This window comes from Camelus bactrianus, chromosome 26 (genome assembly GCF_048773025.1).
Source record: "Camelus bactrianus isolate YW-2024 breed Bactrian camel chromosome 26, ASM4877302v1, whole genome shotgun sequence".
NCBI lineage: Eukaryota > Metazoa > Chordata > Mammalia > Artiodactyla > Camelidae > Camelus > Camelus bactrianus.
In genome coordinates this window covers 23,750,061-23,776,907 of record NC_133564.1, presented here as the reverse complement: position 1 = coordinate 23,776,907, position 26,847 = coordinate 23,750,061, and the positions used below count along the sequence as shown (strand labels likewise).

The 26,847-nt window shown below is 43.0% G+C and overlaps 2 long non-coding RNA genes across 2 annotated transcripts in view; both read right to left on the bottom strand.

The window, feature by feature from the left end:
• Positions 1-26,847, bottom strand: part of LOC141575109 (uncharacterized) — a 66,982-nt gene that overhangs the window by 20,570 nt on the left and 19,565 nt on the right. The window contains exon 3 of the long non-coding RNA XR_012502463.1: positions 6,652-6,803. This is a non-coding gene — a long non-coding RNA (uncharacterized LOC141575109). The remainder of the gene's footprint in view (positions 1-6,651; positions 6,804-26,847) is intronic.
• On the bottom strand, positions 1,627-4,200 carry LOC141575133 (uncharacterized). The gene is made up of 3 exons (XR_012502490.1): positions 4,125-4,200; positions 3,172-3,357; positions 1,627-2,673 (listed from the first exon to the last, which is right to left on the bottom strand). It is a non-coding gene; the product is annotated as an uncharacterized LOC141575133 (long non-coding RNA).

Below are 26,847 nucleotides of genomic sequence, written 5' to 3'. Positions count from 1 at the left end.
TGGCTAGCAAATTTGAGTTGGCAGATCTGATTGGCTGTGCCCATCCCTTCTCACTGTAATATGTTTCTGCCTTCAAGTTACCTGTTAAATTTGAAGGTTATGACTTTCTCCAAAGATATTATCTGAGTCAGTATGTATCTCAGCTGGAACTTCTGAGCATCCCCATGGAAAATGGTGATGCTAATTATTGATGTATTTGTAGAACATCCTGTGTGTTACAAACTACTTTGACAGAAATCTTATTACTTATCATCTCTTACTATAATACAGCCATGGCAGATAGGATGCTGAGCAGATGCCCTTCTAGGAGTGCAGCAAAACAAGTGTGGTTTGTGGAGGAGTTAAATCAGAAAGCTAAAGATTTAGAATAATTATATCCCTACTTTATACATCAGCTCCCACCAGTCAGGAGTGCACCCACTTACTGCCTTGGAGGTGCTTCCCCACTGATCCCTTCTCAAGTTTAACCTCTAATTACTTGATGAGGATGCGGGCTGAACAGGTAATTTCATATTGGGAGACCTAAAACTCGTATCATTTTTCAGTTCCTTGCTGAGTTATCTGATGACTGTTCTGTTGCCAGCAGGATCAAGTCCAAGTACCTTAGCTTCCCTTCACATTTGACAGCAACCCAGCTTTCCAACACCATCTGATCACTTTCCCGCCCTATTGCACTGTGTTCCTGCTCCCCACAGCCATCAGCCATTTCCCAAATAGGTCTTGCTTCCTCCAACCCCTGCCCCTCTACACACTCACTCCACCTTCTGTTCCTGACTGTCCTTTCCTTGCTCTGCCTGCAAAACCTTCCCAGCGCCCCGAGGCACAGCTGGTCACTTCTTCCTCAGGGTTCCCCAGTCCTCTGTACCTAGTTTGAGACTGCACCAATCCTTTTGGAATTTTCCACGTGTTTTCGGGAGTTCTGGAAAGCAGGGCCTGGGTTTTATCCATCACGGCACCACTTGGCCCTCATGTAGTGCCTAATGGCACAGAGATGATGCTTATGAAACATTCTTTGAGTGAGTAATTCATTTAGGCACTGTCTTTTACTGCAGAAAGTCTGGATGCAACATCGAGACAAAAAAGGGTACCGATAACCAATAATCACCAGCAATCAACGGAGAGTGGCGAGAGGGAGGAGCCAGAGCTGGCACTGGCTACACCAAGTTGGGGGGTGGGGCAAGCCTGGGCCCAGTGGGCGCCTATCACATTCTCTGAGGAAAGAGGTATCTATGAAATTTTTCAAAAGGAGAATGGATGAAAAGAGGATGAGAAACAGTGGCCCAAGATTGCATCCAAAGTGAGCCACACTGGATAAGAGAGGGAGGAAGAGACAGGGCAAAGGACTGCCCCCAGGCCCACCAGCTGGGATAAGCAGTGCTCCTTCAGCACTGTGAGGGCTCTCCTTGACCCAGGGGCCTCCCAGCTGTGATTAGGCTGGGTGGACTCCCCATCCTTGGCCTCCCTGGCAGAGATGAGGCTCAGAGTCAGCATCTCCTGGCGGGGAAGGAAAGCTAATAAATTATTTGTTACCAGTTTTTCATTTACTTTTATTTGTATATTTAACCTTCGATTATTTGATTAAGATCGTTAAGAAGAGCTTAGTTCATTCTAAGCTCAGCCCACCCTTCTTTCTGAGATCATCTGTATCAGGCAGTCAGAACTAGTCGTTAAATTGTTCACAGAAGTTGCTTTATCATGTTGAGCCTAAAAATCCAGCTGTGCACAAAAGGGGATCAGAGACCACTGCAATTAAGAGGGACTTTAGAGTATAGCAACAGAGACTGACACATTGTAACTGACTGTACTTCAATTAAAAAAAAATTGTTTTTAATTTAAAAAAATGTTAAAAAAAAAAAAAAGACGGACTTTGGAGTTTACTTAGATCTCCCCTTTCATTTCACAAGGTGGAAAGGGACAGTGAGAGAAGTGCAATTCAAACTTTCTAACAGACTAAAGAGAATTCTGTAGCTCTTTTCCTTGAGAGAACTTAGGCTCAGTTTAAAGTCCTTCTAAATGGCTACCATTTTCTGATTTACTCCTTCAGAAGCAGGAGAGCACATGTGAGGATGGGAACAGAAGTGAAAAAACACACCGAATCAATGGACACAAAAGAAGAGTGATTAAGAAGAGGCTGCCTGAGCTGATTCGAATTAATTCCACTCTAAACAAGTCCTCGAGTAAATACCATAAAATATAGGTGAATTAAAGGAAAACACTGACTTACCCACTCCTTCTTAAAACATACTAATGAACAGATCCAATGATAAATTTACATATCTTAACTAGCATTTCAATAAACATCACTGAGTATCTACAATGTACTAAGTCTTTGGGGATTAGGGTGAAAGTAAGGATATATATATAAGAACAATGAGGAGAAAAAGCATTTACTGAGGGCTGCAATGTTTTAGGCATTGGGCCAAGTATTAGCTCATTTAAACTTAATTGTAAGCATAATTGTTTGCCCATTTTATAGGTAAGGAAACTGAAACTTAGGATGGGGAAGTAAGCTACCGGAGGTTCCATAGCTGATAAGTGACGGAGCTGAGTTTCTGATTCAGGTCAGCGGGGTTCCTAACCATCATGCTCTGGTGACTCCCAGGAGACAAGATCCCTGGAATGTGCAGTCAGATGGGTGGGGCACTCAGGAACAAAGAGTCCAGATGATAAAGACTGAAAATGGGAAAGAGGATAGTTAAGGAAGAGTCACAGGAAAGATAATATTATAGCAGGAGCTAAAGAATGAGGGAGGAGACCTCTAACTGGAGAGAGGCGAGGAAAATGCGCTTTGGGGACCATGTCAGGATAAACAGAGGCATCTCACTTGGTGCCGAAGAAGAACCCAATGGTGCTAGGATCACACCAACCGCAACCTAGGGGCTCAGCTTTGGGCCTGAAACCAGTTTCAGAAGAACAATCTTGATACAATCAGGATGAGGAGTAAGATCTGTAGCCACAGGTGGAAACTGCTCGTGGCCATCAGCACTCAGTCTCCTTGTCGCTTGGTCCACAGCAGCTTCTGCAGACAGCAAGCTGGACACTGCTCTGGGGTAGACTAGCCTGAGGGGTTGTGGAGGTCGGGGGTGCCACCAGATAGAGCTGCCAAGAGCCAGACAAGTTACTGAAGACAGTGGCAAGTTAGTGCACCTTCTCTAGGATGGGCCCCCTTACCATAGCTCATGGCTTTATTCAGCCTCAGCGTTTGAAGATAAGCAAAGTCCTGCTGTAGACAGGTCTGGAGGAAAGCAAGAGGTGTGGCAAAGAAAAGGCTGGGTTCCACAGGTGCTGTGCATGCCCAAGGCTCTAGCAGAGTTGGCTACCTTTTTCACTGCTTTGTGCTTTCTTAGAGAAGTAATCCTGTTTAAAAGATAAAGACCAAAAATCATGGCGAACGTATGGACACTGGTCAGGTGAGCAGTCCCAGAGCCCCTGGTAATATTCACTTCTTAGAGATACATTCCTTTTCTCTCTCAAAAACTGGATTTTCTCTTTCTCCAGTTTCTTCCCTTAACTGTCTCTAATGCTCCCTTTCCTTTTATTCCAGTTTCTTTCATCAGCCTCTGGTAGACTTGCTCCAGGGCCTGCAGCGCCAGGCCCAGACTTTGGCCCTACAAGGTCCTGGGCCCTGCTCCAGACCCACTGACACAGTCTTGCTGAGCTGGGAGCTGGATTTTAAACAGCTCTACCAGGTCACATTTTACTCACAACAGGTTAAGAACCACTGCCCTGGGGACAAAGACCCTGGAAATGTTCAGATCTCTGAACTTTCCCGTTGAACCTTCTTTGGTAAATGGAGGTGATGAAAAGGCACAAGTGACAGTCCAGGGCTTATCCCTTCCCTGTGATCTTAAGTTTACTTGCTAGACTGTGAGTCTCTGGATGAGGATCACTTTCGGCTCAGTTCTCGAACCTTGAGTCTTAGGCACTGCATGGGTCACGGTGTGTGGACTGAATCAAGTGTGGATGTAGCAAACCCTCTCTCCCTCCCTCTCCTCTCCTCCCCTTTCCTCCTCTCCTTTCTCTGGCCTTGGGCACAAAACACAGATGTTTTAAGAGATGGTTAATGTTTAAAAGGACAGTCAGGGAAAGCAACGGCTGGTTGCTCAACTGACAAACAAACCCACCTTCTTCTGCTCTTTCCTGGGCCAACAGAAAGCAGCCAGAAGACGGTCACTCACCCAGCCGGGGCTCAGCCTCGCCGTCCTCCCCACCCACACAGCAGTTGCACAATGTTGCTGCAACAACCTGAGGCTATAAATAGTCTTTACTAAGAAGCTGCATCGGGGATGGAACAGGCCTGATGGGTGGCCCGTATTTGCTGCCCCTTCTAACAAGTGAAGAAAAAATTTTTAAAGTGTCCCGTATAAGAATCCAAGCCTGGGGCAAAGTATTCTATCTCTCCCTTTGAGTTCCTTCTGCTCCCCCAGGGTTCTGACTGCATTTTAGGGTCCATGACTCTTTCTGTTTATTGTTAACCAATATGAAACTCTGTCCCTCTGAGGCAATGATAATAATGAAGATAATGATAGTAGTTTTCCAGTAGGTCTTCCTTGCCCCACCCTCCCCGCCCTGTTCCTATGGCCTTTCTACTTGCCTAATCTCTGATCTCTTGTGCATGGACCACTGTCCTGTTTTCCATACCGACTGATGGCCGGCCCTCTCCTACACACTTATTTTTTTTAGGGTTTCTCTCTGTACAGAATTTTTCAGTGACTTCTTTTTGCATGTAACAGTGGACTACAGTGTATTCCATGCATACCTTTCATCTTAACATATATATTTATTTATAAATTAAATACATGTGCTACAATAGATTCACATAAAATATTAGAAAGCTTACTTTCACTGTTAATTTTTGACAAACATAAATATAAATAGGAGTTCTAATATTTTCTCCCTGTACTCCAATGGGTCATTTTGAATACCCCATAGTAGACACTACTGAGGATGGCTGAGATTGAATCATTTTGCTGGGTCACCAAAGCCTTCTAAGACCTAGTTCCAGGTCATTCATTCACTCAACATTTCTTAGTGACTTCTATGGCCAGGCATGACACTAGGCTCGGGGGATAATAATTAGTCACGGCCCAATAGATCAGGAGCTTACAGGCGAGTGGAGAAGATAAACACATAAATAAATAACTCTTGGAGAGACATATGTATCATCACTGATGTTTGCACAAGACCTTAAGGGAGAACAGAGAAGAGAAATAACTTTGCCTGTGAGACTCAAGAAAGGCTTCACAAGGACAATTTGAACTGGGCCTTGAAGGATGAGTAGGAGTTCACCAAGTCACAAAAAGGAAAAAGGCCCTTCCAGGCACAGAGCATAGGCAAAAGCACAAAGGTAAAACAGAATATAGTAATTTAAGGAGGGACAAGTAGTTCACAGAGGCTGGTGGAGTACATGGGAAGTGACAGAAGATGAGGATTGGAAAGGAAGGTTGAGGTCAAATCATGGACAACTTTGTCTGCCACACAAGTAAGTTTGGATTTTGTCCTGAAGTTAGTGGGAGTCATGGGATTTTTTGACAAACTATACTCTCCTCTAAATGTGTTTTTTACCTGTTTTCCCCAGAGAAGTAGAGAATATGAAGTAGAACAAATAAAATCAGCAGTTCCTCAGGGCAGGCCTGACACACCCTCCCTCCCCTGAATGCTCCACCCATAGTGTCTGTCCCACCTCAGGGGGTCTATGAGGCTGATGGCCTGTGCTGCTCTGCAGGCCTTACAACACAGATCACAGCCTCCAGTGAGCAGGATGCGCCCTTCCCCAAAGTCTAAAGGCAAGTTCAGGAATGTCCAGTGTTAGGACAAAAACTAAAAGGGACTCACACTCCACTTCGGGATTAATGGTTATTGGGAAGACTTCATGAAGAGATGAGGACACGTCTCTCACACACTCTCACGAGTCAATTAACCCAAACTTTGGTAAAAAACAAAAGTTTGAAATATAAAACGATGACAGATGCAGATAGTGTGATGGAACCAAAACTGAAAAGTAAGATTCTTTCATTTCTTTATCTCCATGGTTTTCTGGGTGAGAGCCATTGCCATCTACCCACTCTCTTTATTAACAAATTGGGATTTATACAGTGTTCCCAGATAAGCCTTTCATCTGTTAGGTTCACTAGTATGTCCAATTCTCTCCTAAGAAACTTTATCATCAAAATCTTGATAGAGTTTTCATTCATTCAATCAACCTGTATTGCATATCTGATGACTGCCAGGCATTGTCCTTGGCTAGTTTTCATTTCTGAAGTATTTTCTTTCACACGTGAAAATGGCACAGATGATCACCGTCTCTACAAAGGGTCCTTTGGGGTGTTTTTTCCAGGGGGATTCTAGACTTAGCCTGAGCCATCCACACTCTCCCTCTTGTGACCAGAGCCAGGTATTTATAAGATCCTTGGTCCATGTTTGAAGTGGTTTGTGTTCAAAGACTAGAACTATTTTCTGCAGAACAGAGCTGTACTCTGTGCAGCACTGGAACTGTAGTGCTGAGCTTTTAGCTCCAAGGGCTAACAAAATGAAATAATCATTCAGAGGGAAAGCATTGTATCAAAATTAGAAATGATAGAGATTTTCTCCTGGAGTGGGAGAAGACTTCTTGAAATTACAGCAATGAAATGACAAAAACATAAAAGGTACCTCTGCAGAGATGCAGCCATCCAGGCAGGTGAGACCCTCGGAAACCGCAGGATGCAGGAGACAATGGGCTGGTCCAGACTCAGCCTGCAGTGCTAGCCTTAGCTCCAAACACCAGCCAAAAGCTCACACCCTCTCTGGCTCTCTCTCACTCCCTGTCAAAAGAAGGTAAGTACCTAGTTCTAAAGTGCTGCATTTATTTCATCATATTTCCACACAGTATCAACGAAAGCAAGATTTATCAGGTCAGCACTGCTTCTTGGGTGGGGGTACCTGACCCTGGTTGCTTTCATTATTCTAATCTAGATCAGGGTTCTGATTTGCCCTTTGAAATAGTTTGGCAGGGAAGAGAAGGAAACCAACATTCTTTGCTCTCTGTTTTTCTCACCAAGGCTTCATTCCAGGGCTCTTCTAATACCTTCAAACAAGGAGTGAGGACAAGGAAAGAAAAAAAAGACATACAAGGAGAAGCAGGACTGTGACTTCAGAGTCAGAAGGAACCAGAAACCATTGCCCCACCCAATCCTAAAAGTTGACTTTAGTGTCTCAAGTACTGTGTTTCAATATTCCCCTCTTGGCAGATGACAGTGGCAAAGCCAGCTAACCTCATTAGGGCATTCTGGGAGAAATAACGATACAACTTAAAAACCTGTTGTCAATAAAGTACTGCTTGTGTGCTGTCACAAGTAATGTTACTTGCTTCTTACGTGGGCAGTAGTGGTCCCCAAATTAAGGTCTTAACCCATTCTTCCTGCAGGAGCTCTGCCCAGGCAGCACTGGCTAGCGGGGCAGGAGGGTCTGCTCCGGGTCGCATTAATATGATGACCCAGTGAATCTCTGAGGCCGAGTTGAGCCTGCAGGCTGGCCTCCAGTTCAAGACAACTAAGCCAGTCAGCATGGATGCTCTAATCTAGACACTCAAGAGCTCAGTAAATGGCAAGCTAGTCTTGGAGCTCTTGAACAAGATGGCCCTTGGGCTGGGGTTCAAGCTATTTCACTAATAAGGCCCACGAGTCAGAAAATACCACGGATATGTATATTTATTTATAGTCATAGGCTATTCATTACTATTTATCTATTAATCCTTATTTATATTTATATTTATCACTACCAGTGGAGGGCTGACCCTACCTCCAGCCCTCACCTGCAATTTGTCTAAAGCAGAAGTTGGCAAACTAGGACTTGTTTTTGTGCGGCCCAGGAGCTGAGAATGATTTTTACATTTTTTAAGGGTTGTAAAAACACACACGCACAAAGAAGAAAGTGCAATGAATGTGATACACAGTCCAAAATATTTACCACCTGGTTCTTTGCAGAAAAGCTTGCCCACCCCTGGTCTCGAGGCATTATTGGCCTGTCGTGTATAATGTGATTTATGGTTGTACTTTCATGTCATCTTTACAGCCACCCCGTGAAGTAGGTAGGACAGCTGTTATCATGTCCATTTTAAAGGTGAGGACATAGAAGCCCGGAACAGTTACATAACTACTCCGAGGTCACAGACACGGTGGTGAGGCTGGGAAGATCTCTGAGTTCTCCTAACTTCCCATCCAGGACTCTTATCAGTAGATTACAGAGAGAATCACTGACCCAGCTCACCTCCACGGGGGCGGGGTTGTGGGGGAAGGGTTGAATTGCATCCAACTTGGTTTGAGGGTACTGGGTCTCTCCGCCCTTTTTAGCAGGCAGCTCATTGGGGGACCATATCAAGAAGAGGATTTGGAAATGCTGGCTATGTTTAGCCTCATTATAGATTTTGGCAGGTCAGGCAACAGAAGCTCACACCACCCTGCCGCCTACTGCTCAGCTTTTGTGGTTCCCAAACGCTGCCTTCTCCTTTCTGCTTCCCCCTCCCATTCACCAGCTCCCCTCCGCACCCACGAGCGCACGTGGTGCGAGCAGCTGGAAGGATGAATGCTCACATTATCCACCGCGCCTGTCGGCAGCCACAGAGCCCAGGCAGCTGGTGTGGAGCCTGTGTCCCCGGTGTAAACAGCCGGCCGGCCTGAGTAGCGGCTTGTTCTCTCTGCTGTGCCTGGGCCAGATCTCACTGACACTGAGACTCCCCCTCCCCTGATGCCTGAGGGTTGAAGAGGGGCTTTGTGCCCTTAATTCAGACCTTAATCCTCTTGAATGCTACCAAGGGAGAGACCCGAAATAAAGACATGCATGTGATTGGTCTCTGAGTCACCCACAGGCTGGAGGGGTCGGGGCTGCCAAGACACAGGCCTGTCTGCCCGCAGAGGATGGTTTAGGAAGTGTGCATACAAAGGAGGCTGGACTGGGTGCCGTTAGGGGCTCTTCTGAGAATGTACAATTTCAAGTCCTCTTCCTGCCAGCCTCTTGTGGTGTAACTGAGCGCTACGCTTAGAGACAGGCCAAGGAGAGGCATATCTGTTCAGTCATTACGAACTTAGCCATTAGGGCCATTTAGTGATTTAGTCCTTGCTGTGCTGAGACCTAGCTTCTCGAGAGGGAGGACAGAGTGGGGAGGAGGATGAAGACAGTCAGGGCCAGGCCTGCTGATTAAATCAGCACCTGAGAGCACTCAGGATGTACAAGAAGATCAAAGGAAGGGGTCAACGGCAGGGAGGGGAGGCCGCAGCACTAAGGGGGCTGGCAGGGTGATGTCTGGCTCTCCTTATCTATCTCTTTGACTTTTCCTCAGAGTTTCTCTTTTCACAGTGGCTCAAACTTAAGAAAACCTATGGAAGCATCCTCATACGAGTCATTATCTTCCCATCTCAGCCCAGCGGCTGCCCATCCTCTATCCAGCACTGTCACAGAGGCCCTTTGACACATCCGAGCTGCAAGTCTGCAAGTCTTATGCGAAAGAGCACATTGATCTTCAGCTCCTTCCGCCAAGACTTATCCTGCCCTTGTATTTCATACGGCCCTTCTTTCTTTGGACCTAGAATTACAGTTTTCAGAGCTCTGTCCTATTTCAAAACATCATTAGACTGAGAGCCACTTGAGGGAGAGACTGACTCAGCAGCACCAAGCACAGTCCCTGGCCCTTAGGAGACATGCAGTGAAAACAGGCCCCTGCAGTATTTCCTCATGATTAGTCCGGCCAGATGCTAAGAAAACTTTTAAAATCCTAAGGCAAGGGCCAGCTAGGGGACTTAGGGCAGCTCGAAATCTAAGAGAGATACTTTCTAGTCCAGAACTTTTTTTTTTTTCAAATTAACGTTATTCAAGACACCAGCTTGCATCAGACACTAACAGATATTTCCAAACTTCTTAGCAATCCACCCGTCCCATACTCTTCCTGCCAATGCAAACACTGCCATCGACAGGGGAAGACGAAAGAGCCTTCTTTTTCTTTCAAAGTCATTGACAGAAAAAGATCAGTTATTATTTACAGGCAACAATCCTGACAAAGGCGCTCACAATGCTTTCAGTCTGAAACCACATTTTTCTTTATCAGTCGGATACTTGGTAGGTCCCTGATTGTATCTGTCCATAAGGAACCTGCTATGTCGGCTTATTTGCCAAATCATTGCTGATTTAACTCAGCAAATAGCAACAAAGAGCTGTTTTGATGAGATTTGAAAGTTCAGCAGTGAAAATTGGAAATCACCATGCATCAAACCACCCAACCACCTGAGAACATTGCACTGAAATGTTCTTGCCACTTGTGGGGATTCTACTCCCGCCCGGCCTGTTTACAGGACTGGGAAAGAACCACAGGCAGGAAAGGTGAGGAGTTACTGGCTCGCCTCCGCTTGCCAGGGACACCTTTGGGAAGATTAAATAGATAGTGTTTACAAAGGGCCCAGTACAGTGCCTGGAAAGAAGTAGACAGATGCTCAATAAACTTGGTTTTCCTGTCTGCACTCCCTTCCTGAGATCCCAGAGGAGGGTTCATTATGATGTTCAGTACTCTTCAGTATGGAACTTGGAATATGAACACATTCACGGCACTGAAAAAGGAAGTAAATGCATTCACCCAGGGACTAAAAGAAGACCATGCATGGGCTAGTGATGAGTGTGTCACAAATCAAGCGTTCTCTTATGGTGAAAAAGAATATGAAAATGAATATATATATGTTCATTTATAACTGAAGCATTATGCTGTACACCAGAAACTGACACATTATAAACTGACTATACTTCAATAAAAAAATATATAAACAAAAAAACCCCAACAAATCAAGAGTTATGATTAATCTGTGTACACGAGATCTAGCAGAGACAAAAATATAAATTAATCTTTCATTGTTTTAATCAATCACTTAGGACGCGCCTTGTCCTATTAATAGGAAGTCAAGTAGTCAAGGCTCTCTCTCAGAAGGCATCCATTTCCCATTCAAAAGATCTTCATATGTGTCAGGGCTAGCTCAGGCCAAAGGTGCTAATGCTTAGGCCCACTTTCAAGACCGGACACATGGGAACTGAAAACTTTTAGCCACCAACTCCAGTCTCTACACGTCCCAGCCACACAGTAGTCCCGTGGCACAGTCCACAGGTACTTGCTCATGAAGTTGTGATGCCCTGAGTTTCCACCCAGGCCAAGCGGCGCTCTGCTCCTGAGTTCAGATATTCAATCTCCCCCAACAGCCACGTGCTGTGCAGACACCAGTCTTCCTTCAGGTTCAGGGACTTACGGGTCAGGGGTGCAAAGATGCTTACCTACACAGCAGGCAGACAGCAGAAATAAGTGAAGTGGGCCGGGTTTAAAAAAAATCAGGACACTGGTCATATTTTTATTGAATTTTGATATAAACAGGTTATATACATATATGTGTAATATTGATTACATTTTATATTTATAAAAATGCAAATGGAAAACAAAAACGTTTAATAATACATCAATGTTTTCTTTTTATAGTTTATTTCTTCTTTTCAATGAAACTGAGAACCTGCCACTGTTTATTTGGTACCAAAATGTTAATGTCTCATTTTTCATTTTGTGTTCTGAACATGAGTGGAATATCTGCACTGTTAGAATTCTGGTACTTCCACACCACCATGTTTAATTCTCGGTATGACTTTGCCCTACAATTTAGTAATATCAATTTATAGTGCTTCCTTTATCCGATTAGGATTAATTTAGAAAAGCAAACTCAGTGGTGTTACTTCCTTTTCATTACATTTGAAATACACTTTTTGGAGTCCAGTCTTCAAACCTACAATTTTGAGAATGAAGTTCAGGCTATCACTTTCATTTCTGGAAAACTCATTCCAGTGTAGTTAAGTGAGCCAAACTACTCCCCACAAAATAAGTTTCTTAGAGATAATTTCTTCATAAATAAGTAAATTAAGTCTTACATTTTAAAACTTCAGTGTATCGATACGTAACTCATGAACACCCTTGAAAAGAAAGATTCCAAGTGTTTCAATGGTCTAGTTTTGGTGAGTTGGCATGGAGATTTTTCCTTGGCTCATATGAACAAGTCAATTTCTTTCAACAATTCCAAACACTCTTTCCAACCCAAAACCACCTAAACTAATCCCCCCAAAACTCCATGAAATAGAGCAGCACATGGTACCTGTGCTTTAAAAGGCTCTCACAGTCATTGTACTATCAGCAGTTCAAGCCACAGAAGTATATCCAGTGCTGTGTTGATTACTACATACCTGACATTTTCCAGTCCTAACCTTTTGCTACTAAGCAATTGCTGGTGAATAATATAGTGAACACATACATTCTGTGTTTATAAATGTTGCCTTACTAGTTTTTCCTGACATTAACACTGATCAGATCACAGATCATAGCCTGTAACCTGTTTCATTGTGTATGTGTGTGTATGTATGTGGTGTATATATATATATACCACAGCTTCTTGAGCCATTCATCCACTGATGGACACTTAGCTTGTTTCCATATCTTTGCTATTGTGAATAATGCTGCCATGAGTACAGGAGTGTAGATATCTCTTTAAAATCCTGTCTTCATTTCCTTTGGATATATACCCAGATGTGGGATTGCTGGATCATATGGTAGTTCTATTTTTAATTTTTTGAGGAACCTCCATACTATTTTCCATAACGGCTGCAACAACTGACATAGAAAATGCCTTTTGGGTCTCAACTAAATTAGATTAAGACATGGGGGCTCCACCCTTCTTCTCCCCATACTCTTCTCACTTTCTGACAGCTGGAATTTGTTTTTACACTGTCAAGGTTGATCATATTACATCTTTTTTCCTATAACCATATTTAAGTCTTCTGAGATCTATTAGGCTGATTCTCAAGGTTGGAAACCAATAAACTTTATGTTAATATAACCTGAAATCATTAATACATTAATCAATTCTTTCCACAGACACTGAGGCAGGCATTGAGGTGGGATTAGACTACGGGCCCAATGTCATGAAGCACGTGCTGCGCCTTCAGTTCAAGCAGATTCCATTCATTACCCTTCAGTGGTATCCACTTGCCATCGGTTTATGGGGCTTGTTGATAGACAGGCTTCACTTGGTTGAGCTGAAAGAGGAGTCTGGCTTGGAAGCTCTCAGATGTCAAAAGCTAGGGAATGGTTACACAAGGGTTAGAAGCTCTAATTCTCAGAAAGATGTCAATGACGTAGAGACAGGAGCCCTGGTTTTTGCCTGGAATTTAGCTGCCAAGTCTCCAAACTCAGGTGTGAGTGAGGAGAGTGTGGGAAGCCACCAACTGGCCAGTGCATTTGCAGACAATTGGAATTATCTCCTCTGCAACCCCACCCCTCTACCCCCATCACCATTCTGGCTTCCATGATCTGATCACCCATTGATGGGCTTTTATTCTCTTTACTTCTTCCGAAAATGTACTGGGGGTGTCTCCTCCACTGTTTCCTCCAATTATCTTGACTGTTGAGTTTATTCTCATGTTTTTATTTTACTGAGATCCCTGGAAGAAGGAGAAAACCACAGTCATATGTATATTGTATTTCATTCCTGATAATAACAGAGTTCAGCTTTATTGTAAAGAAAAATTCCAAACAATCCAGAGAAATATAAAAAGCAAAGGAAAACTCTGTAAAATTCTGCAACTTGGAGATAACCACTGTTATCATCTTGATGAAAATCCTTCCGGAATCCACCATCTTTCCCTCCTCAGTGTGGAATTTCCCAGACGGACTTTGTCTGAACTTATATCTCTATGTCTTCACTCCTTGGGGATCCATTCAGCCAAAGGTAGGAACAAACAGTAAAAGAGGAAATGCACTATTTTTCAGGTTACAGCAACAATTCAGGGCTTTACTGAAAACAGAATAGTCTGGGTAGGTGACTTTTACCCAGGATCGTTCCCTCCTTCTCTGCTTCTCCTGCTTCTAACTTTCCGAGCATCTTATTATCGAGACATTGCATCCCCTAAACATCCAAGGTTTTTTTGTTTGTTTGTTTTTGTTTTTTTTTTTTGCAGGGACAGACTTTCTAGGGTGGATTCTTTTGGATTCTTCTTTCTCTGGATTGGAGTGTGGGCATATGAAAAATTAGACTGATTGGTTTATGGAATTCACATTTCACAGTTAGATCAGGCTCCTGAGTCTTCTTGCAATCTTAAAACAAACAAACAAATCTCTCCCCCGACAAAACCCAAACATTATCTCATCTCCTTTTACTGGTGAATGGGGCTTCTCTCTGCAGGTACAGGTCCTGGGATGGAAGGGAGAGGGCATGGGGACAGTGTTCCTCTCCAGCCTTCCTCCCTTGAGGAAGAAGCTCTTTCTCTTTTCCTGTTTTGCTAGAGTCATGTTTGCCTGCTTGCTTGTTTTGAACATGGATTAGAAAAGAGACAAGTTGGGCTTTTCTCCAGTGGATGGCTGCAGCAGCCAGAGCTCGCAGGAACTAACTCGGCTTCTGCTGTGTGGGGGTGGCCCCCAGGGTCAGGGACGAGAACGCTCTCCAAGGCCATGGTCCTGGCAGACTCAGTTCCGCTAGTCCTCTCCTGCAGGATCCTCATAGGCGCCCGCGTGAAGGCAGCAGATGGCCCTGTGCTTCTCTGGGCCATCAGTCAACACGCTGAGTCTGGCCCTTACTCCTGACTTAGCCCAATGGCTTGGCAGACTGGAGGCTGTGGAGTGGAGATGGGCTCTGTCACTCAGCCACAGAGAAGCGACCAAATCATCACATTCCTTTTCAGAGGAGGACTTTGGAACCTGCTTTAAGCATTCATTCTTATTTTCCTTCTCCCCTTGTGAGATATTTTAGACAATCTCTGTCACCAGGCTGCTGTGGTGCCCAGGCAGTGACAGTGTGGAGGGCAGGGCTCCGCCTAAGGGTGACAGCTTGGAAAATGGCCCCGTGAGTCCAGGCTTCATTCTCCTGCAACCATCTGATGACTGTCAGAGGGATGCAGAGGCAGAAATCTCTCACCTTCTTTAACACACAGATAACAGTCGTTGAGACTTTAATCAAATCACAAACTTTCCAGAGTCCTGGTCTTCATGGAGACAGTTTCATGATTTTTTCCCCTCCCTTAATAGAGGTACTGGGGATTGAACCCAGGCACTGTGCACGTGAAGTATGCACTCCACCATTGAGCTATACCCCTGACCCCTCATGGTGATTTTGGAAGCAAATTCCCCTATAAGAAATGTGCCTATTCTGAGTTTGTTCTGATGGCTCCAAATTCTGTAGCTATAGCCTGGCAAGGAACCCTTTCCAACTTTTTTTTTTTTTTTTTGCAATGCATTAAGTGATTGAAATGAGAGATCAAATACAGAAAGAACACAAGAATAAAAGTCACCTTGCCTAGCTCCCCACACCCAGGAAAGAACTGGTGATAAAACAAGTTGAACTTCTAGACTCAACTCCCACCCTTTATTCAGTGAAGACTTCTTGGACCCTGTGAGGCAGAATTGAACTCATTGGTTTTTGTATTATAGAATGTGTGTCCCATTGTATCATTTTGCAATTACGTGTTTATGTCCTTTGAGTTGGAGCCCTTTCAGGGTAGGGACTCTGCATTTTTGTACCTCTATCACTAAGTACATCCCCTTAAACATATATGCTTAAAAAAAGGTATACTGAATGAACAAATGAATGAATGAATGGCATGTGAATCATAGCGTTTCCTTCCCAAGTCACAAGTCCAAAAAAGTGTGCTGCCCCCTTGAAGCATGTTTTTCAGGCCAGCAGAAGTAACAAAAATAACAGCTACAAGGTACTGAGCATTTACCATGTGCTAGGGGTCATGCTAAGACCTTTATGCATCATATCTGATTTAATCTGGATCCTCCCCTAAGTTCTATATGATATACTGTTGATGTGACTTCAGAGTGGCTTGTACTCCCCTGCGGTGCTACATGCTGGGCTTGTAAATAATGGTTCACACACCGTCTTTCTTTGGATTGAGGACTGAAAGCCCCATAAGGGCAGAAACAATATCTTTTATATGACCCTGAATCCTCCAGCATGTAGCTCTTATACTATGTGCCATGTAATACACACTGAATCATTGTTTTGTTTTGTTTTTCACTTTATTGAATTCTTACAAATCCCTGTTAGGTGGTATTGTAAGTATTCTCTAGTATAACTATCGTGATCCTGAGTGTCTCTGTTCCTTTCCCTTCCTCAGACAGAACCCAGGGAAACTGGCAAATTTTCCTGGTGGTGGCTGAAAACATTGATGACCTCTATTGTCATCAACAGGTCATTCTGTATGTCAAACCTTGGAAGAGGCTCCTCCCTCATCCCTGATAGTTTATCCTTCTGGTTGCTATCAACACACCTGTGTTGCTGTCTCCACCAAAATGGCATTGTGTCCAGGAGTCGCCCCTGTTGCTTTGGGATCCTAGGTACCAACAGAACTAGAATGATGCGGATAGATCCAGGGACAACACAGGTGCTGGGTAGGGTTCAGTGAAGAAAGTGTAAGAGTCTGATGTTGAGAGCCCCAGACCCAGTTATAGCCTCAGCTTGAAAGCTTAAGGCACCTCTGCTTCCTGGAATGAGTAAGGTGGGTTCCCATTTCTGCCTGTCAGAGAGGGTTTCCCTTGGTCCCCAGCTAGATTCCATCCCCAGCGCATTTTTCCCCATGATTGCCACATCCAGCGTTTCCATCCCAATAGGATTCTCTGCATTGTGTTTAGAGGTCTGTTCTGCTTATTGGGCTCCTTGCTCTCATCATGGATCCCAACTTCTCCTCATTGCTCTCCTTCCAAGGGCCACCATCCCCTTGTGGTTTATTCCCAAGGCCAGGAAACAGTTGAGCAATTTCCCCAAAGCGGGCTAAGAATATTCCTACTACACCAGGGTGCTGAGCCCAGTTTCTGAAAATGGCAATTCATTGGACACTCTTCTCCCTTGCACTTTTTCATGAATTCCAGAAACGCAGATTACCACCACAGCTCCTGGACAGACACTCTGCCAGGGGCCCAACTTCTGGAGTTGCTGCCCTTTTGGTCTGGGATCTAAACATTTCAGAAATACATTGGCCAAGAGTCAGGAGTGTGATTTCCACTGGCACTGGGCTTGCTGCTGGGATCATGCAGAGGAACAGAGGAGATTCACAGTTTCCATTATAATAATCAACTGCAGATGCCTGTGGGAAGCACGCAGACATTTATTTCAAAGCTAGGGAGGCAGCACTGGACGGTGAAAACACACTGGACCAGGGGCTGGGATGGAGATTGACAAAGGGGTCCTAGATCCAGTTTCAATGTGTGTGTGTGCAGGTCTCCCAGCACCAACAAGCAACTTTCAGATACCAGCAGGGTGCCCAAGAATTCAAATCAACTTTGATATTAGCTTCCTGGCAATGGAATCAGATTCCATAGGTAAAAGGCTCAGTCCCACAAGACTTCCCTCCACTTCAGATGCCAGTCACAAACCCGGGCTGCCACCTGTACTTCTGAGCAACTGGCTACAAACTGGAGGTTCTGATGAACCCCCTCCGACTCGGGATGCCAACCACATGTCCAGGCTGTTACCTGTACTTCTATCTACTGAATGTAAATTGAAGGTTTCCACAACTCACTCCTTGTGCTTGTTTAATTTGCTAGAATGGTTCACAGAACTCAGGAAAACCCTTGGGCTCACCAGATTATCCATTCATTAAAAAAGACATTAAAGGGCACGAATCAACAGTCACATGAAGAGATATATAGAGCGAGGTCCTGAACAAAGGAGCTTCTGTTCTCATGGAGTGTGGGGCCCAGGTGACATCCTGGTTCCCCAATGTTGAAGCTCTCCGAAAAAGAATCAAAAGGCTGTCCTTGGGGGTTTTGTGGTCTTCCTTACACAGTCATAACTGACTAAATCACTGGCCAATGACAGCTGATTCAATCTTCGACCTCAGAAATCAGAGGATGGGACTGTAAGTTCCAACCCTCTAATTATGTGGTTGGTTCTCCTGGAAAGCAGCCTCCACTCTAGGGTGGGATCCAAAAGCTACCTTCATTAATAGAAACCCAATTATGATGGCAGAAAATTCTAAGGGTCCTGAAAGCTGTGAGCCAGGAACTGTGGATGAAGAGCAACTATATATGAGAGATATACATTTGATCATTCACATGACCAAATCACTATATATATATCACATATATCACTAGATATATATATCACAATATCACAAAGTGTTAGCTAATGCTATGGTGGTAATCATTTTGCAATATGTAAGTGTATCAAATTCACACGTTGTACTGCTTATACTTATACAGTGTTATATGTCAATTATATCTCAGTAAAGCTGGGGAAAAATGATGGGGTTGATTAGTTCATCTGTGAAGTTCCTCTCAGATCAAATGCTGTGATTCTTTGAGGTCTTTTATTTCTCCAGGGAGAATCACTTCTGTCTTAAAACAAGAGAGCTGCCCTCTCTCCCATCCCATCCCTCAGTATTGTAAAGCTGCTTTTTCAGTCCCATGAACTCAGACCCCAGATTTTCAGCTCAGAAGGTGGGTTCCTTTACTGAGCCACAAGTCTGGAAAGGACCTTCACAGCCAGTTCCCAGTGTTGCTGAAACTATCTCGTCCATTCTGAGCTTTATGTTAATGGGGAATAATAGCTCCGAGTGGAAAATAAAACAGGGCTATCATGAAAGATCATCTTTGCTATTTATACAAGATATTCTATGTTTCTTTTTTTAACGTCTTTTTCCTTACTTGTACAAGGAACTCATTCTCCTGTATAAAATTTAGGAAACTATGATAAGCTCAGAGAAAAGGTAAAACTATTTTTTTTGTTTGTTTTCATATTCTTTTTCATTATAGGTTACTACAGATATTGAATAGAGTTCCCCATGCTATTCAGTATAAACTTGTTGTTTGTCTTAAAATTTTATATATAGTAGTATCTGCAAATCTCAGACTCCCAATTTATCCCTTTCCATCCCCTTCCCCACCTGGTAACCATAGGTAAAACTACTCTTAATCCTATAATTCTACCCCTCCCATAGGGAAATGGTTAGCATTTTGCTGTGTTCTCTACTTTCTATGCATTTTTTACATTGCTGGGATCATGCTATTTATATTATTTCATCTTTTTTCCCCCAGTTAAGAATGTATAAAAAATATTTTCTCATGTTATTGAAGTCATTTATAAATCATATTTTAATAGTTTCATAGTATTTTATGTTATGGGCATTGCCCTGAGGTTGACCAGTTAGGTTGTTCCTAGTTATATTCTTTTTAAAAAAAATTTTATTAGTAATACTGAGATGAACATCTATGTGACGTATCTCTATGAATTTCAGATTATTTCCTTAAAATACACTCTTAGAAATGAGTTACTAAGTCAAAGAGTAAGAATAGTTTTAAGACTCTTGATGCTGTTTTGGTCTTAATATTTCAAGCATATTTATGACTTAATATTACCATTTTTTATCTTTAAAAGTATCAAATCTATTTTAATCTTGAAAAAACGTCAAGTTTTCCAGTACTTTTCCTGAAGCAACCCCTAACCAAACCTCCCAGGAAACATCAGAATCCAGATCTTTGTCTGGAACTGTCAGTCTGCTTCAAAAACAACTGTCTGACCCCAGTCCTCCCCTAAGGCCCCAGGATACTTATTTTCAGTGTCACTGTGAAATGGGGGATTATAAAGGAAGCCAAGAGAATGGGTCTCCACTCTAAGGAGTAGAAAATGAGTGAATGCAAAAAATCCCAATCTGTATTTATCAGAGCCTGTCTTCAATACACTGCACTTGAAAACACATTGTCCAGCCCTTCCTAGGACAAGCTGTGTGACTGTGGCTGAGTTCTACCTCCTGGACTGCCACCAGTCCCCTCTTGTATAGAGACAAAAGTGAACCCAGTGATTTATCAGGTCCTCCCCAGTCCAGCATCAGATGATTTTATCTTCCTTTCCAGTAGCGTTCTAAACATCCTTTGAAACAATTTTGAGTTTGAGATTTTCTTTGAGAGGGCGATGGTTAAAAATGACCATTTTAGGGGTGCAGGGTGTTGCAAAATTGGGCATAGGTTAAGAATTTGGAAGCAGACAGATCTGGGATAAGCTCTGCGATTATCAGCCACGTGTGTCTTTTAAATTACTTAAACACTTCGAGCTTTAGCTTCTCTAACTAAAAGGACTGAGAACAGAGCCCATCTCATGGGGTGGTTGGGGATCAGGTGGATAAGGCATGTGTCAGGCTCACAAGAAGCACTCGGGACTATCATTGCGAGAACCACTAAGTTTGTGGTCCCAAAAGGAGCGTTATTCCTCATGCAGCAGGGGAGACTGAGGCTCAGGGACGTTGCCCCTTGACAAAAGTTGCAGAGCAATTCACCTGTGCCTCACTTGTTCTATTTCATTCTTTTATTGCCACATGATTCAGGAAATAGCTGAGTGAAGACAAAGATTTCTGATGGAAGTTTAGGCAAATATATCATTGTTTTCCTAAGCATGGTTCAAAGCCAACTGCCAGTATTACGTGTGTGCAATCATATCTTATCCAAGCAAGGTGTGAAAGTTGTGACTGATACCACTTTCCAACAAGGATAAGGTCTAAACTCTCCTGCTTGCTGCTGAAAATCTCTCTCATCTTGTCCTCAGCTGCCTGCCCACGTTCACCTCCAGTCACAGCCCCTCGTGGGTCCTGGTAATTAAAATCCACAGCACATCATTCTTGTAGCACAGGGATTTCAGCACAGCTCCGCTGGAGCTGTGGGTGGCTTCCTCCTCACCCTTTAAGGCTGAACCCAAGTGTCCGTCCCTCCTGGGTGAAGCCTTCCCCTCTTTCCCAGATACATTCATCAGATACACTCATCGCTCCTGACCCTGGCTGAGTTACCAAGATGGCCATGTTTATCACTGCGTTACAATATGCAACCCATGCGATTTAGCTCCGGGACAGGTGGATCTGGGAAGTCCTCTTCCTCTGGCAGCTCCAGCATAACCTAGAGTGGGTCAAATCCTCCCAAAATTCGGTGAGGTTTGCTTCTGCAAGGCTTTGAACCTCAGACAGTCTGTGTCCTAATACAAAACTCACAGTTGTTCTTCTAAGAGGAAAATGTAATCTAATATTTGCATTCCAATCAGCAGCAGCAAAAGCAAATAAAAAATGAATATCTTCAATAGATTGTTCTGCCACAATCCTTATTAATGTTTTAATCCTCTGGTTACAATGGGAATCCATTTTTTTCGTCTTTGGAACCCCAGTGCCTTGAGTACTAATGCCCATCAGTAGATGAGCGGTAGGTGTTCTGTGGTCCACAAGGTGCTCTGACCTCGAGTCAATCACTTACTAAACGACTGTTACTGCGTCCAGTAATGTCCTGGGAACTCAGTAAACACACCGACCTTTTTGGCAGAACTCAGACCCAGCCCCAACACTTAGCTTTCTCAAGCCCAGGGTGGGGTAAGTACGGAGGCCTCACAGGTCTCGGCCGTTCGTAGCCGCGCCTTCCGCACTCTCCCCTCTGTGCTCATTTCAGTGTCAGCCACTCCCCCGCCTTTCTGCCTGTCTCGGCCCACCGCACCTAGACAGATCCCTCTTTTCCCCCAGCCTTCCGGCCACACTAGGCTCTCTAATACACAGTCCTCGCTGTTTCCCCTCTTTCACTCCTGCGGTTTTGTGTTTGCATGTCTTATCTCCTCTCTAAGACTCTAAACTCCTGCCCAAGGGGGTTCTTATCTCCTTTCCAACTCTTCAGAGCACTTAGCAGATTGCTAGGTACCGAACAGGCACTTAATAAATAATTTGTTCATGGGTACGGGCATTCTTCACGTTCCAACAGATGAAACTGGGATCTCTAATCTTGCAACTCAAAGTGTGGTCTGGACCAGCAGCCTTGGCACCTTCTGGGAACTTGGTAGAAATGCAGAATCACAGGCCTGCCCCAGACGTACTGACTCAGAATCTGCATTTTAAAAAGATCCCTAGGGGGTCTGCATGTGTGAGAAGCACTGCACTAAATGACACTCATTGCCAAGTTCTTGAGCTTTACTTCCTCACTTGCTCTCTGTTTCTGCTTCCCCATATCTGGCTCTCCCCCACATCCCCCCCCTCTGCTCTCCACCCACAAGTGCATCACTTTAACTATTTTCTTTCCAATATCCTCAATTCTCTCACTCCTCTAGTCTCTCTTTCCCATCTACAAAATGCCAAAAATTTACTTCCTCCATTCTTTTCTTGTTCTTTGAGCCCCCGGCACCTTTCACACTACAGGTACAAAGCAGGGCCTCCTGTTTTGTTGGATCAACATGCATCTTGCCCATCAAACAGCTACATCAGAGGTACTCAGCCAGAAATATGAGTCCCAGCTTCTCTTGAATGGGTTATTGCTCTTTTTGCCTTTCCTGTTTATCAACTCAATCCTAACTGAACAAAAATTAAGAATTCATTGGCCCACAAAAATGTGAGGTGGCAGGGAAATCTGGGCTCTTCCATTTATAGGCTCAGCTGCTAAGAGGAATTTGAGAAATAAGCAGTCTTCATAAGTTAAGCCTAAACCTTCATCTCAAAGAAAGGTAGGCCTCACTTTAAGACGATCAAACACAGAGAATCGTACTTAGAAGAAGGAATGCTAGGGTTTGCTTTAAACCATAATTCTTCCACTCAAAATAAAAGACTTCAAAAGGTCTTTAATCTAGTAATTTTTAAAGTGACTTTAAAAATTACATTTGTTCACATCTTGATAGGAGCACAGGTGCCTTGAACTTCAGGGGAGATATGTTCACTTTGAGTTGCTGTATTGTATGTGGAATCCAGGAAAAAGCACGTTTGGGAGGCTGAATTACAAAGAAAATTACCTCAATTCCCCACCCCCGTATTTTGTAGCAGGAACTCAGCAGTTAAGCCCTGCTGCTGAAGATCATATTACTTTCTGACTCATATTTCCTACTTGAGGCTTGATTTGCAATGATAATTTTCTTTAGACATTTTGAAAAGTGATTGTTCATAAAGAAAACAGATATATTGGACAGAGTCTTCCTTATGGCCAAGGGCTGACAATAATTGGGTCATTTGATTTCTATTCATTTTTCTTAAATCTCTGATTGCTTGCACAATAACTTTCTTCCCCAATCAATTAGTCTAACAATTCATATCAATATTTTATTTTTAATGGTTGACTACTCATTTCATTAAAAATGTAAGTGCATTAGCTCTGTGTAAAATGATTCTATTGGGATAGGCCTATTTAAATATTCATAACATAAAAATTAATAAATCTGAGCTCAGTGTTTGCATTTTAAAAAGTCAGGCTATGTTTAGATGTATTTGGTCCTAGATGAGATTTACTAAATTAAAAACCGTGAGCATCATCTTTTTATTGATTCTTCTTTACCGTAAAACAGTGCAACAGAAATGCTATGAGAACCATAGTACTACCCTACAAGTCATTGCTTCTTTCAGCTTCATTCATTGAAAACTAGCTTCCCTTCCTTTCTGTCTGTCCTGCTACCCTCCACCCCTATCACCTAGATTCCGACCAACTAAATCAGCCTGTCTGAAATCAAAGAAGTTACATGCTGGGTGTGCATAATATTTATTTCCATTTAACTCAATTTCTCTTTCATCCCCTGCCAAAAAAAAAAAATTATAAAGAAAGCCAATGAATCATAACAGCGTGCAACAAGAACTCTTTAGAAAACTGTGTCCGTTAGGATTCCTCCCTATTGGAAGAAGAGGTATACACTTCACAGGGGGTAAAGGCTGTTTGTTGTGTGTCTGTTCATGAACGTATATAGCCTTGGAATCAGCAGACTTGACAAATCTATACATTCAGTTAGGACGTGGAAGACTCCAACTAGAGCAGAAATCTCTGATAAGCTACCAAAGGCTTGAGAATATCATTTACGTTATTCACAAAAATGAACCTGAAGTGGATTCAAGACTTAAATACAAGATCTGAAAAAAGGACCTCATCATACGCCTAGAAGAAAACATAAGGGAAAAGCTCCTTGACACTGGTCTTGGCAATGATTTTTTTAACATGATACCAAAAGTATAGGCAACAAGAGCAAAAAATAAACAAATGGAACTACATTAAACTAAAAAGCATCTGCACAGCTAAGAAAACAATCAATAAAGTGAAAAGGCAACCTAAGGAATGGGAGAAAATATCCACAAACCATATATCTGATAATGGGTTAATATCTAAAACACATAAGGAGCACATACAACTCAAAAGCAAACAAAAAATAAATATCTGAGTTTTAAGTGGGCAAAGATCCTGAGTAGACATTTTTCCACAGAAGATTTACAAATGGCCAACAGGTACATGGAAAGGTCCTCAATCATATTTATCATTAGGGGAATGCAAATCAAAACCTAAATGAGGTATCACCTCACACCTGTCTAGATGGCTACTATAAAAAATACAAGAGATAATTAATGTTGGCGAGGACGTGGAGAAAAGGAAACTCTCGTACACTATTGTTGAGAATGCAAATTGGCTCAGTCATTATGGAAAACAGTATGGAGGTTCCTCAAAAATTAGAAATAAAACTTTTGCATGATTCAGCCGCCCCACTTCTGGGTATATATCCAAGAAGACAGAGATTACCGTCTTGAAGAGATAACTGCACTCTCATGTTCATTGCAACCTTATTTACAAAGGCCAAGATATAAGTATCTATGAATGAATGGATAAAGAAAATGTGGTGTGTATATACACACATACACACACACACACATATATACACATATATGTGTATATGTAATGGGATATTATTCAGCCTTAAAAAGGAAGGAAACCCCACCATTTGTGACACATGAATGAACCTACAATACATTATATTAAGTGAAATAAGTAAAACAGGGAAAGGACAAATACTGTATGGTATCACTTGTCATGTGGAATCTTACAGAAGAGAGAAAAGGTCAAGGCGTAGAACCAGAGAGTAGAGTGGTGCTGAGGGGAAGGGGAGATTGGGAGATGTTGGTCAAGGGTACAAACTTCCAGTTATAAGATGAACAGCTCCTGAAGCTCTAATGTGCAGCATAGTGATTGCAGTTGATAGTACTATAGAGTATACTTGAAATTTGCTAAAAGAGTAAATCTTAAATGATCTTATCACGTACACAAAAAAAAGTTAACTACGGAGTGATGGATATGGTAACTTGATTGTGGAGATATTTCACAATGTATAAATTTAAAATCATCACGTTGTACATTTCAAATATCTGCAATTCTATTTGTCAAATATATTTCAATAAAGCCATGAGAAAAAATAAAAGGAAGTGGGGGAATCCAGTAAATGCAGGGCATCGTTGATAAGCTACCGAAGGCTTGAAAATGCCACCTGGAAATAAGGGTACTGGGGTGGTTGAGGCATGTCTTCCTCAAGAACCCCTGACAACCTAGTGTGGGATGACTATTTTCTCATATTCAACCCCAAATCACTACTGTTAGCAAAGCTTGTCTGGATTAGACAGAACAGGCCTCTACTACAAATATGAACAGGCAACCTGGGAGGACAGAACTCAGGGGGAGGACATTTTGCAGCCTCCAACAGTCCCACCCACGCCCCACTAGTAAGGCTAATGTTTTGTGAACTGAGTTATTGGGAAGAATGTGAAATTTGGAGTTAGGAGATGGAAGTTCTATCTCTGAGATATCAAATCTCTACATTATCTTCCGGTTCTAAAATTATGTATACAAAGAGTAGGCCTTGAAAAGAGAAAACCCAGGGATGGACTAATAAATAGATGATACAAAAGCGAGCCCATCCTCCCCCATAAGAACTCGGGTCACTGGGAGCGCACAGAGAGCCTCAGAATCCTCCTGCACTTACTCTTTCGCTTGGTCTCTACAAAATGCTCACCATCAGCCCACGAGTTGAAGTCTATTTGCCATTCCTAAAGGTGAATGATCAACACAAGAGAAAAAAAATTCATTTCCACTTGGGCAGGGAGGGGCAGGACCCAGCTAATAACTTCCCAGAGCCAGAGCCTCCATTAGCCACCTGACTTTGGAGGTCAAACCCCAGGCTTGAGGCTGAAAGGCTAGAGAAGCTGTCCGAACAGCAAAGACGGGACGCCCAGGTTTGTTCGGCGTGGTTCCTAACATCAAGCACACAGACACTTCTGTATTTACTTCTCAGAGATGTGGAGTTTTGTTTGTGATTCTGGTCACCCTTTACAAATTAAATTCTTCTCCTGGGCCAAGTAAGGGAAGAAAATACTCATTCACATGCTGTATTTATTTGATTTTACCAAAAACTTATACAATTCAGTTGTTCTATTATAAATGAGGCACACGTGGAATCCATATGTGCAGCAGAGAGACAGATGTGTATAGTCTCTCCCTGCCTATGTACACAGCGTCTGTGAGTGTGTAAGATACACAAAGAATCGAATGTTTAGAGATTGTGTGTATATTACATACAGCTGAAAAATCCTCGAGTCATCTACTCCAGAGTTTCCCAAAGTGTGGTCTATTAACCACCTGCATCAGAACCTCCTGGGGGTATCTGTTAAATTAGGAATGGGGCCCCCATTCCAAACCTCTTGAATCAGTCCCCTCCACACTCTAACCAAGACCCATTCTGGGTCAGAGATGTATTACTGGATGGCAGGAAGCCTTCTGGAGCCACCAATGTTATCCTGTGACTCTGGGGACCAAGGTATGAATTTCTGGGCATGACTGTATCTCATAGGCAAATATAAGTGCATTTTAGACTTATCATTGGTTTAAAAATTCTTTTTATTTCTCCTTATTTCTACCACTAACTATGGCTTTAATTACATCTGTGTTGCTTTTCTTCATTAGCTCTTCCTTCGGGATTTGCAGCAACATCATGCTTAGCAATAGTGAAGCTTCTAGAATCATCCCTTGTTACATCTGGACTTGTTTCTTCCCCCTAAGTCACTACAGCC